This window comes from Vipera ursinii (assembly GCF_947247035.1).
Source record: "Vipera ursinii genome assembly, chromosome: 1".
In the NCBI taxonomy this organism is placed as follows: domain Eukaryota; kingdom Metazoa; phylum Chordata; class Lepidosauria; order Squamata; family Viperidae; genus Vipera; species Vipera ursinii.
The window spans coordinates 20,086,031-20,097,977 of NC_139512.1; the positions used below are offsets into that span (position 1 = coordinate 20,086,031).

Below are 11,947 nucleotides of genomic sequence, written 5' to 3' on the forward strand. Positions count from 1 at the left end.
CTGTGAAGGTGCCATCAACAGTTGCTAGGGAGATGCCTGAAAATCTGCTCCCTAGAGCACCATCACCAAATCCTGAAGCCCAGTACTGCCCAAACAGCAGATTATTTTCCTATTAGCCATGTTTGCATCTTTTTTTAACTTGGTTCCACTACAGGTGATTTTGTATTTTTATTTACTAATGAAAGCTGTGCTGCCTAAGGCCAACTTAACAATAAAGCTATCTAAATGAAACAATAATAGGTTTGGATGTAAGCTCTGATCTTCCTGGAGCCTCGCCACTACTGTTGCCAGAATTTTTGATAGCCTACTTTCTCTGAAGAATGGTTAGATTAGGGGTGTCAAACTGGCGGCCCGTGGGCTGGATGCATCACATGCAAGCCACACCCATCCCAACTCCACAAAGGTAAAAAATATAGTGATACATCATGATACGTCACATGACGCAATTGAGTTTAACACTCATGTTTTAGATCAATTTGATATCTTTAGCTTCATGAAAGGAAGGTCATGGAGACTCATGATAGCAGTCTTTTGACACATGAAGGCCTGTCACAGTAAAGAGGATATGAATTTATTCTCCACAGCATCCAAGGGCAGGATAGGAATCAGTGGCTGGAGGCTTTTAAGAGGGAGATCCAAACTCAAAAGAAGTAGCAATTTCCTGAATGTGAAAGATATTAAGCAGTGGAGCATCCTAATTACTGCAATCATGATGCTCCATCAATAGAGCTTTTCCTACAAAAGTTGGATAATTGTCCAGGATGGTATAAGGTTTCTTGTTCTGGGCAGGACACTGAACTGGGAGACCTCCAAGGTTCTTCCAGTTCTTTGATTCTATGAATGTATGAGCTAATGAGTATCTTTCTGCAGGCCTGCTTAGTCCCTTAACTTTGCATCTATTGTAAAAAAAATCTATATCCAAGTTAGCAGAATACAACAAGAAATGAGAAAAGTGTGGACAAAAAATTAACAAACTATCAGATTTTATACTTATTTAAATACAATGTTTTAAATATATGAATATTGATGTTTAGAATAAAAGTTGCAGGGAAATGCAATTTGGTTAAACTAGGAAGAAAAAAAACATCCACTGAAGCATACATTTTTAGGACATATATTCATTCATAATGTTGATACAAAATAGTGTTTTAACATTTAAATGCTTGCCATGTAAATTAAAGTATATTTATGTGGACATGTTGAATTAATGTATCTTTCCAATGACAAATTAATGTGGCTGCTGAACGGAATGGGCATTTGTGTAAAAAAAATGACACGGTCTTGGAATTAATAGATTTGTCTATTTCTTAAGCAAACTTGTATAGCCATCCATCTACCAGAAGGAACTGATGCTGTTGAACACACATTTTTTAAACTGCCACTAAAATGACATTGTATTTTGGGAACATGAAAAGGAAAATGATTTTGGAAATAGGAAAATACATGAATATGTGTATATATACATACATATATACATATACATATACATATACACATACACATACACATGCACATACACATACACATACACATACACATACACATATACATATACATATACATATACATATACATATATATATATATACTGTATATATATGCAAATTATTCAAATTGCTAATAAAGAATTTGGGGAGGCTGAGATGGCCATTTCGAACTCTTTATGTTCTCATCAGTCAGTCATACCCTTTATCTGAGATTCAAACCTGGGCTGATTGTATATTATGCAGTTGTTTTAACTTGCTGAGCCACAGGTTCTTTCTCTCTTTTTATTAGCTAGAAGGCAAGGCTAAATATATGTTAAGTATTTGTCAAGGCTTTGTGAAAGCACCTTGCTAATTAACTCTTTCATTCCTGCTTTGGCCTGTCTCAAGGCTTATCCACAGGATATAGTCAACTATGACAGCTCATTATTTGTGCAAATTATTCAAATTGCTAATAAAGAATTTTGGGAGGCTGAGATGGCCATTTCGAACTCTTTATGTTCTCATCAGTCAGTCATACCCTTTATCTGAGATTCGAACCTGGGCTGATTGTATATTATGCAGTACAATATATATATTGTATATATATATATATGCATTTGCCCATGCATTTAACAGAACAAAGCAGAACAACAGAGTTGGAAAGGATCTTGGAGGTCTTCTAGTCCAACCTTTTGATCAAGCAGGAGACCTTATATCATTCCAGTGGCTCTCCAGTCTCTTCTTAAAAGTCTCTTCTTAAAAGCCTCCAGTGATGGAGCACTCACAACTTCTGAAGGCAAGCTATTCCATGGATAATTGTTTTCACCATTATGAAATTTCTGCTTAGTTCTAGGTTGGTTCTCTCCTTGATTAGATTCCATCCATTGTTTCTTATCTTGCCTTCTGGTGTTCTTGGAAAATAGATTGACCCACCTCTTCTTTGTGGCAGTCCCTCAAATATTGGAACACTGCTACCATGTCACCCCTAGTCCTTCTTTTCACTAGACTAGACATACCCAATTCCTGCAACTATTCTTCATATGTTTTGGGGTCCAGCCCTCTAATCATCTTTGTTGCTGTTTTCTGCACTCTTTCCAGTTTATTTGAAGTTTATTTCCACTTTATTATTTCCATTTATTGAATAACAATGGAGCAGAAGATTGTTTGATCTTTCTACCAGCTGCTATTTCTTTTCAGGCAGGTTTGGTGGCTTTGAAACTTATTTTGTCATGTTTTTCAGCATTTCTACAAACACAAAACAGAAGGTATGAAGATATGCTGACAAGAATTCACTTTGCCAACTCGATTATTGCTTACAACTTGGAAACTTTCCATGAGTCATGGCCATTTAGGAAAATCAATGGAGAGTCCAGAAGATAAATGTGGAGAGAGCAGAACAGCAAGGCAGACAATGAGCTGAGTGGTCACCCTTGGTTACTACTTGAGGTTACTAATGAATCTAGTTGATGATTGCAGCAAACCAATAAACAAATAGATCTTACTGAAGGAAGGTTATTCACATTTGGTTACATATCCACTGGAAGCGTAACAGGGTAATTGAAGATCAGTTTTGTTAACTCTAATTTGTCCCACAGCACGAAGCTGTCTACCAAACAAAACCAAGGTATTCTTCTCAAATGAGTACTGAGGTCCCTATATTTTGTTGCTTATTTTTTAATATGGATCACAGTCACATATGAACTGATACTGCAATGTGGGTGCCAAAAAGGCAAATGCAATTTTAGGCAGCATCAATAGAAATGGAATCCCCAGGTCTCAGGAAACATTAGCTCTGCTGTTGTCTACATTTGACAACTCACCTGGAGTATTGTAACCAGTTCTGGCCGATACACTTTAAGAAGGATTTACATCCATTAGAATGAAATTGTGAAATCACTTAGAAGATATATCACTTAAATAAGGGGTCTCTGACCTTTCCAACTTTAAGACTTGTGGACTTCAACTGCTGAAGTCCACAAGTCATAAAGTTGCCAAGGTTGGAGACCCCTGACTTAAATTATGTTGTTTTGCTGCCAATGTTTGGCAGTGATATTTAGCATCATGGCCACTGCACTGTATGTATTTTCCACCTTTGAAATAAATTATTCCATAAACTCTATGATTTTATGAATTCCTTGAAGACAGCTAGGCTGTCATAGTGTAACTTTATAGAGGTTAAAGACAGAGACCTTGCATGGGATGTATCATTAACAGATAGCAGAGGTGACAGACCTTGGGAAATCCTATCACCAGCTGGAAAGATGTCGACTAAAAGACAACACTGAGGCACTGATCATAGCAGTACAAGAACAGGCACTAAGAACCAGATCCACACTAGACAGGACCTGAGGTGCAGACTGTGCAGAGAGGCCTTACATATAGTCCAACATGTAGTAGAAAGGTGTAAGATGTAGGCAGGAACAGCTTACACTGAGTGGCACAACAAAGTAGTTGGCATTGTGTATAGGGTGTGGGCTAGATACCCCCAAATCCAGATGGGAGATTTCACAGAAGGTTGTGGAGAATAAGTGGGCTAAGATCCTGTAGGACAGGGGTGTCAAACTCAATTCCATTGAGGGCCGCATCAGCATTGCGGTTGCCCTCAGGGGGCCGGGTGGGTATGGCCAGGGTGGGCATGGCCTACTGGGTGGGTGTGGCTAGAGTGCGTATGGCCTACTGGGTGGGCGTGGCCAGCTCTACATCATTCGCATCAAGGGTGCCTATGGGGGCCTGGGCAGGAGTGGGACAGATCTGAGGGTCTCTGGCAGGAGGAGGGTCTCTGGGCCAGGGCCAAGGCAGTGGGGGCCGTTCCCTCACTGTTTCCAGGATGGCTTTGCGGGCCACATGAAACCACTTCGCGGGCCGGATCCGGCCCCCGGGCCTTGTGTTTGACATGTCTGCTGTAGGACTTCCAGATCCAGATAGACAGGCAGATACTAGAAAATCAAACAGACATTATGGTAATAGACAAAGACCAGAAGACAGTGGTGGTGATACATATAATGGTGTCAAGTGATAGCAACATCAGGAAGAAGGCGTATGAGAAACTGAAGAAGCACCAGGACCTGAAGGAGGAACTACAGATGATATAGAAAAGTTAAGTCCAAAGGTGGTAGGAACACTCAGGGCTGTGACTCCTCTAAGCTGGGAGAATGGGAGATCCCAGGAACGACATCAAAGCTCTCTGCCCAAAAGAGAATAATACTAGGAACAGCTAAGATATTTTTCAGAACTCTCTGACTCCAAGGCCTCTGGCAAGGGACCCAAGATTGAGGAAGAGACATACCACCCATAGGGTAAAGATTTATATATATATATAAAGACTACTAGGCTGCTTAGTTTCAGATCATTCCCCATGAACAACAACTGGCCAACAAATTTCTGGGAAACTGATCATTATTCCTGGAGAGATAATAATAAGGAATTTCCCAGAAGACTTCTACATCCTCATGAATTGGCCTTCATCCCATCTCCAACAAATAGCTTAGTGAATCTAAAGTCTTCTTTAGTAGTGCTGTCTATTCCATTCCCCGCACACACAGTTTTTGCAATGCACATACTTTAACTTCCTTCTTTGAAAAATATGGTTGCTGATGCAGCATGGAATCTGCCCAGCTCCCATTTTTTGCTGCTTTAGGCTGGTGCAAGCATATTGGCTCCCTTCTGGTCTCTGGTAATCTTGCCCTTCATGTTCATTTTGACTTTGGCTGCAAAAGTGAACAGACACTGGGCATCTGTAGAGCCATCTGCCCATATAATGTCTGAAAAGTTTTGAGAAAATGCTAGTCCTATGCTACACAGAAAACTGCTGTAACCTATGAAATGTCTACCACCTCTGTGTTGCTAGTTCTGTCACTAGTGAATGAATTACAGGTTTTCTGCTGCTTTCATTGTTTTTCAATGGTGACAAAGGGTTTGACAGGGCCATACATTTGCAGTATCAACTGAGAATGGAATTAGCTGTTCCTTCTGCTTCTTTTTGGACCTTGTCTCCATTCCTCTTAGTCTGATTTACAGTGTGCAGAGAAATAGGAAGAAGTAGCCGGAATATACCTCACAACCATCCTTCAGGTCTGTGATCTGTCAGTAGGGCTATTTACGAATAGAGTTCTAGCACCCTTTTGATGTTGCAAGAAGATTCTTCAGCTTCTTCCTACCCAAAAGCTGTGTTCAGAACAAATTTAGCACATTACAGGTGTGGTGCATTTCCATGTATGGAACCTATTGTTTGGGTAACTTGATAGGAGACTAAACCTGCCTGTAAACCTGATTCTGCAATAGCTTTGTTCCCTATGCTGTCTATCTGGTAAACTTGCAAGATTCATTTTTGTCGCCATGCACATGTATAAATAATCCAAACTAGACTGTGTTCTTTCTCTGTGTCATATATGTGGGTATATGCATAATTCTGTATTTATTTATTTTTGTCATATTTATGTAGTGTATATCAGAGATGGTGACCCTTTGAGAGCTGTATGTAACAAAATTTCATTTTAATGTATGCCGATTAGTGTACATTCAAAGTGACAATAAAGTTATTATTCTATTCTATTCTATTCTATTCTATTCTATTCTATTCTATTCTATTCTATTCTATTCTATTCTATTCTATTCTATTCTATTCTATTCTAAGAGACGTGGTGGCTCAGTGGGTTAGGACGCTGAGTTTGTCGATCAGAAGGTCGGCAGTTTGGCGGGTCGAATCCCGAGTGCCACGTAACAGAGTGAGTGCCTGTTACTCGTCCCAGCTTCTGCCAACCTAGCAGTTCGAAAGCACGTAAAAATGCAAGTAGAAAAATAGGGACCACTACAGTGGGAAGGTAACAGCATTCCGTGCGCTTTTGGCGTCTAGTCAAGCTGACCACATGAGACATCCTCGGACAAGCGCTGGCTATTCGGCTTTGAAACGGAGATGAGCACCGGCCCCTTGAGTCGGAAACGACTAGCACGCATGTGCGCAGGAACCTTTACCTTTATTCTATTCTATTCTATTCTATTCTATTCTATTCTATTCTATTCTATTCTATTCTATTCTATTCTATTCTATTCTATTCTATTCTATTCTATTCTATTCTTGCTTCTTTTAAGAAGAGACTGGACAACGCTTTTTCTGAAATGGTATAGTGTTTCTTGCTTGAGCAGGGAGTTGGACTAGAAGACCTCCAAGGTCCTTTCCTCCTTTATTCTGTTATTCTGCACTTTTCTCCATTCATTCAGCCATATCCATCATACATTAGGAAAAACAACTGTGGTTTGCTTTTCCAAGTAAATACTAAGTATATACTCTTAAATACTTATACTAAGTGGGTAGGGAAAATAATTCAGGAAATCTACCAATTGCTTTTCTTAACTTATTGTACATTCAGTTCAATTTTATTTACAGCCAAAAGGCCCAAAGCAAGTTACAACTATAAACTTGGGGTTAGATAAAACAATAAAATGTTTAATAAATAATACCTAATAGACCTAAAACCCCAAGTCATTGATTTGAAACTAAAAACCTTGTTTTGATAGTCATTATTAAAATATCTGACTACTGGAAATCTTAGGATTTTCATCTGGAAGTAAAATTTTTACTTTCTCAGAAATAATCTCTTCCTCATCTAGATTTTTAAACTGATCCATCTTACAAAATTTTGGGCTCTAATGACTGACTAAAATATATTGCACAAGGCAGAGGCCAGTGAACATGTCCTAACTCAATCTTTCCTGAATATTAGAAATAATGACACAAGTTTATTTTTTTTCCTAAAAAGGCACCTATTTGATTATATTTTTCTGATGACTTTCAGTGGTGGAATGCCCTTAAGTCAAACCCTTCAGCATCTGATGTCAGTTCTATCATTCATGATTCAGTTCAGTGAGAAAAGCTTCAGAAATAATGCATCTTGCAATGGATCTAAGAAATGAATGAATCTGTCACAAGGGAAAAAAAAACTATTATTGATGTTTGCTATTTGGGGGAAATCTATGAAGCTTTGCCCCTTCAGAGCTTTTTTGACATCATTTCTTGCAAATAAGGCCAAGGGTATAACTGCAGTCCAAATGCAGGACCTGCCAATTAATTGTCTCAATGGCTGCTTGTTTTCTGAGTAATAATCAGGGCTTTTTTTCTCATAGAACTCTCCGAATGGAGTTCCGGCACCTTTTTTGGATGGAACCTTGTAGGGTAGGCAAGGCGGGTATGACGTGTGTGAGTTCCGGCACCTTTTTCTTTTACAAAAAAAGCACTGGTAATAATGATAAATTGTTAGTATCTACCGTATTCTATGAGGTTCTCTTTGGCTGTATGGAAGTGAATATATGGTCAAAAGGCCATTTATAAATTCAGAAAGTTCACTATGGGCAGAAAAAAAAATAAGATTCTTTCCAGATGACTTTTAATTCTTCATGATTGGTCTTGTCACTGATCCTCTTTCAATACCCCCCCCCCCAAAAAAAAAACCCATAAAAGAAAGAGATTCTGATATTTGGAAGAACAGGATCACCCAAACCTCCCAGAAGTTGTGTGAATATTAGTTAATTGAGAACAATACTAAGTTATATAGCTGGCCTGTTTGTGTTGCTGAGACTGTTGAAAGGATCTGATTGGCCACAGTATGATACAAAAATGCTGGGTTAGATAAGCTTTGGTCTTCTGTCTTTTTTCATAGAGAAAATGTTGAGATAACTCTGACATTCCAATCAGTTCAGTCATTCACATATTTAGAATATGGAACACAGAATAAAAAGAAAGGATGGTGAAGGTCTTCTAGTCCAAACCCATGCTCAAGCAAGAGTCAGGGTGGTGCAGTGGTTAGAATGCAGCATTGTAGCTAATTCTGCTGACTGTTGGCTGCCAGCAATTTAGCAATTTGATCCTGACCAGCTCAAGGTTGACTCAGTCTTCTATCCTTCTGAGGTCAGTAAAATGAGGACCCAGATTGTTTGGGGCAATATGCTGACAGTATGCTGTAAGCCATTTAGAGACAGCTGTAAAGCGCTATGAAGTTGTATATAAGTCTAAGTGCTATTGCTAGTGCTATATATCATTCCAGATAAATGGCTGTCCAAACTATTCTAGAAAACCTCCAGCGATGGAGCACTCACAATTTCCAGATGTAAGCTGTTCCACTGATTAATTGTTCTTTTACTGGAAATTTCTCTATAGTTCTAGGTTGGATCTCTTCTATCCATTACTTCTTGTCCTGCCCTCAGGTGCTTTGAAGGATAGGTTGACCCTTCTCTGTGGCAGTGCCTCAAGTACTGGAAGATTACTATTTTCTCACCTTTGGTCCTTCTCTTCATTACACTAGATGTAACTAGTTTCCTTAATCATTCATCATATGGTTTAGCCTCCAGTCTAATTGTTTATCATGTGGCTTAGCTGAGCAAAAGTACAGAATATGCTCAAATCCATTAGGAGTATCTAGAGACAGTTTATTTAAGGATGTTCCATGCTCCATTGAAAGTGTGCATCTCTGAGCTTTCTGTTCTCATAGTGGAAAAAAGAAAAAAAGTAGTAATTATCTTATTTCTTAGAAATCAATCTGAAGAAGTGAATCTAAGAATATTCCACTCACGGAAAAGCAGAACAGAGGCAAAGAGAGGAACTAAGTAGGAGTTGCTTTTGCTGTTGCTTCTGACTGCTCTTTCTGAAGTGTTTCAACCAGTGGTGGGATTCAAATATTTGAACAACCAGTTCTCTGTGTGGATGCTGCTTCCGGAAGTCCATTCTGGACCTGGGCAACAACGATTTAGCTACCAGTTTTGCCGAACTGGTGTGAACTGGCTGAATCCCACCACTGATTTCAACATGAAGATATACTTTGATTTAAGACATAAACCGATTCCTGGCTTCTCCTCTTTTCCTTAAGGGCCAGAGGTTACCTCATAAGCATTACTTAGCTGATGAGGGAAAGTGCCTTAAAACAAGTTGGTCTGAGAGACTGATAGAACTCTAGATAGTTAGATCTCTTTTCCCCCATGATTTATATCAACTAAAGAAATGATAAGAATACTATACTAAAGCTTTTGTGTGGGGGAGGTATACAGCAGCAACACTGTGTACAAACCAAGTGGGCTATGGAGGAGTGAGAAGGGAATTTTAATCTGACACTATTCTTGTAACTTTGTTACACATCTCCACTTGTCTTTATATGTCACCAAACCTGACAGCTTGAACAACATTGTGCAATAGCTGTTTACATAGCATAACCCACTCTTAAAGCCAATGCATATATTTACTGTTTGAACAGGCTCAATGATACCTAGGATAAAGAAATATTATACAGTGTATTACAGAGTAATCAAATTTGATGGTTTTTTAAAGCACCTTGCACATATCATTTTTTTGTCCATTTTTTCTGAACTTGGTTATTTCATTTCCCACTGTGAATATGTGTCTCCTGGAGAAAAAGTGTCAAACATTTCTGTGAAAGTAGTATCTCTTTTTATTTTTTTTTAAAATAAGTGACTCGGAGTAGACTTATTTTAGTTGCTTCTATACCCATCACTTTTCTGAGAAAGTCCCCATTGTATTGTACTCTATTTAGGCTATATTTTATTGTACAAATGAAACTCAATGGTTAAAAATGTCTAGGTAACATGCAGACAAGGAAAAACTATTTATTTATAACAGTTTATCTTATGTGTGAGTCATAAAGCATATAGATTCAAGATTGGGATTATTTTTGTATTATTGTTGTATATGTCATAGTTGTGAATAGTTTTCAAATTTGAAAACCAAAAAAAGAAAAGGATATGGGAGTTAAATTCCATTCCTGCCCTTTCTTTTCTAAATAAAAACAGATTGTTTTAACCAGTTTTACTTATCCAAATACCAATCAAGCACCTTCATGTCTTTGAAAATGTAGGTAAACTGCTGGTCAGGCTGGAGGGAAGGAGTCAAGCGAGGACCTAGTTTGGAATAATTGTGCAGCTGCAAATGGCATAAGCTTGCTGTCCCCCGAGATCCATGAAACCTTATTTGGTAACCATCCATGACTGGATAATTGACCTCTATAATTGGCTGCCAACTTGTTTTTTTTCAGAATAGAGTAGAGCTGGAAGGGATCTTGGAAGTCTTCTAGCCAAGCCCCCTGCTCCAGCATTTCAGACAAGTGACTGTCCAGCTCCATTTCAGACAAGTGACTGTCCAGTCTCTTCTTTTTTTAACAAACCTAATGCACAGGACAGCCTTGCAGAGTCCATGGAGAATTCTACAGCTTGAATTCAACCCACACTGAATGACAAAGGTTCTTATCTTGTCTACTTCTCCCCCAAACACCACTGGCCAACCTCTTCTGTATGACTGGAACTGCTAGAGATACTGCAGCCTCCTAGGCTGCTGGCTGCTGGGCATTTTGTTGAACCAAATGCAGCAGCATGGCCTCCAAATTCCTCTTTTCTGTCCATCCCTGTTGACATCATAGCAATGCTTTCACTACCTTCTGGATCAAGTCAATCATTGCCTGTGGTTCAGTAGCCATTCCAGTAATTTTTTCTCTTTTCTGGGCGTGTGAGAGATGAATCAGGTGAGAATGTTACATGCAAGCAACCAGAGCCACTTGTGAATAGCTTAAGTCATTAATCTTATTATTTACCACCTATGTTATAAGAATCTTATCAGACTGTTACCAGAGTTAAAAGGCTTAAAAATAAATAAAACCTCTGTGGATTACAACACAATAAACCTGCTTGACGTAGCTTGGACTAGCTCTGAAGGAGTCTAAAGCATTGAAGCAATTTTGCCTGATTGGACTACTTACTAGCTTTCTTCAACAGGAAAGATTATAAATATAAAATGCTCATTCTTCATTATCACCCCACTGCAAGAGATTTTTGAACACTTGGGAATATGACTCTTATCTACAATGACTGTCAATCCTCATATGATGCAATCTGGATAAGAATATCATCAATGTTTTCAGGGCATCTAAAATGAGAATGTTATCAGCAGCAAATATCCCAAGTAAATGGACTGTTGGCATTTCTTTTCTTAATCTGCATCCCTGCATGCCTATAGCTCTAGAGCATGAAGTTAAAAAAGAAAACAAAAACCCACACACATCAAAACTATATAATCTATTCAACTGCAGATCCATTTGTCCTGAGACAAATTAGAGGCAAAAGATAAAGTAAACAAAATAATAAAATAAAAGACCAGAACAGCAACCAGAAAATCCATGGCTCATTTTTGTAACTATTAAATGTAAAAGGGTAAATACAATATTAATTTTAGGAACTTACTGTGCACACTCCAGTAAACATACATTTCCATAATTATATATCCAGGCCTGGCTGTGTTGAAAGATAAGGGATAATTACATTCAAGGATGACAGGACAGACCTGTCAGAAAGTAGACATTTTTCTTAATGTTAACAATAATTAATATTAGGAATTTAAATTGGATCATAATTAATAACAGGAAAAGAATAATTTACAAGAAATGAATCTTGATTTGGAGATGACTTTTTTGTTGTTTCACTCATTTCCTCTG

General features: G+C 38.4%; 1 long non-coding RNA gene across 1 annotated transcript in view; it reads right to left on the minus strand.

Annotated features, from left to right (window-relative positions):
• LOC310631912 overlaps positions 1 to 6,470 on the minus strand; it is a 247,754-nt gene extending 241,284 nt beyond the window's left edge. The window contains exon 1 of the long non-coding RNA XR_014490742.1: positions 6,432 to 6,470. This is a non-coding gene — a long non-coding RNA (uncharacterized lncRNA). The remainder of the gene's footprint in view (positions 1 to 6,431) is intronic.
• Positions 6,471 to 11,947: the final 5,477 nt, after the last annotated feature.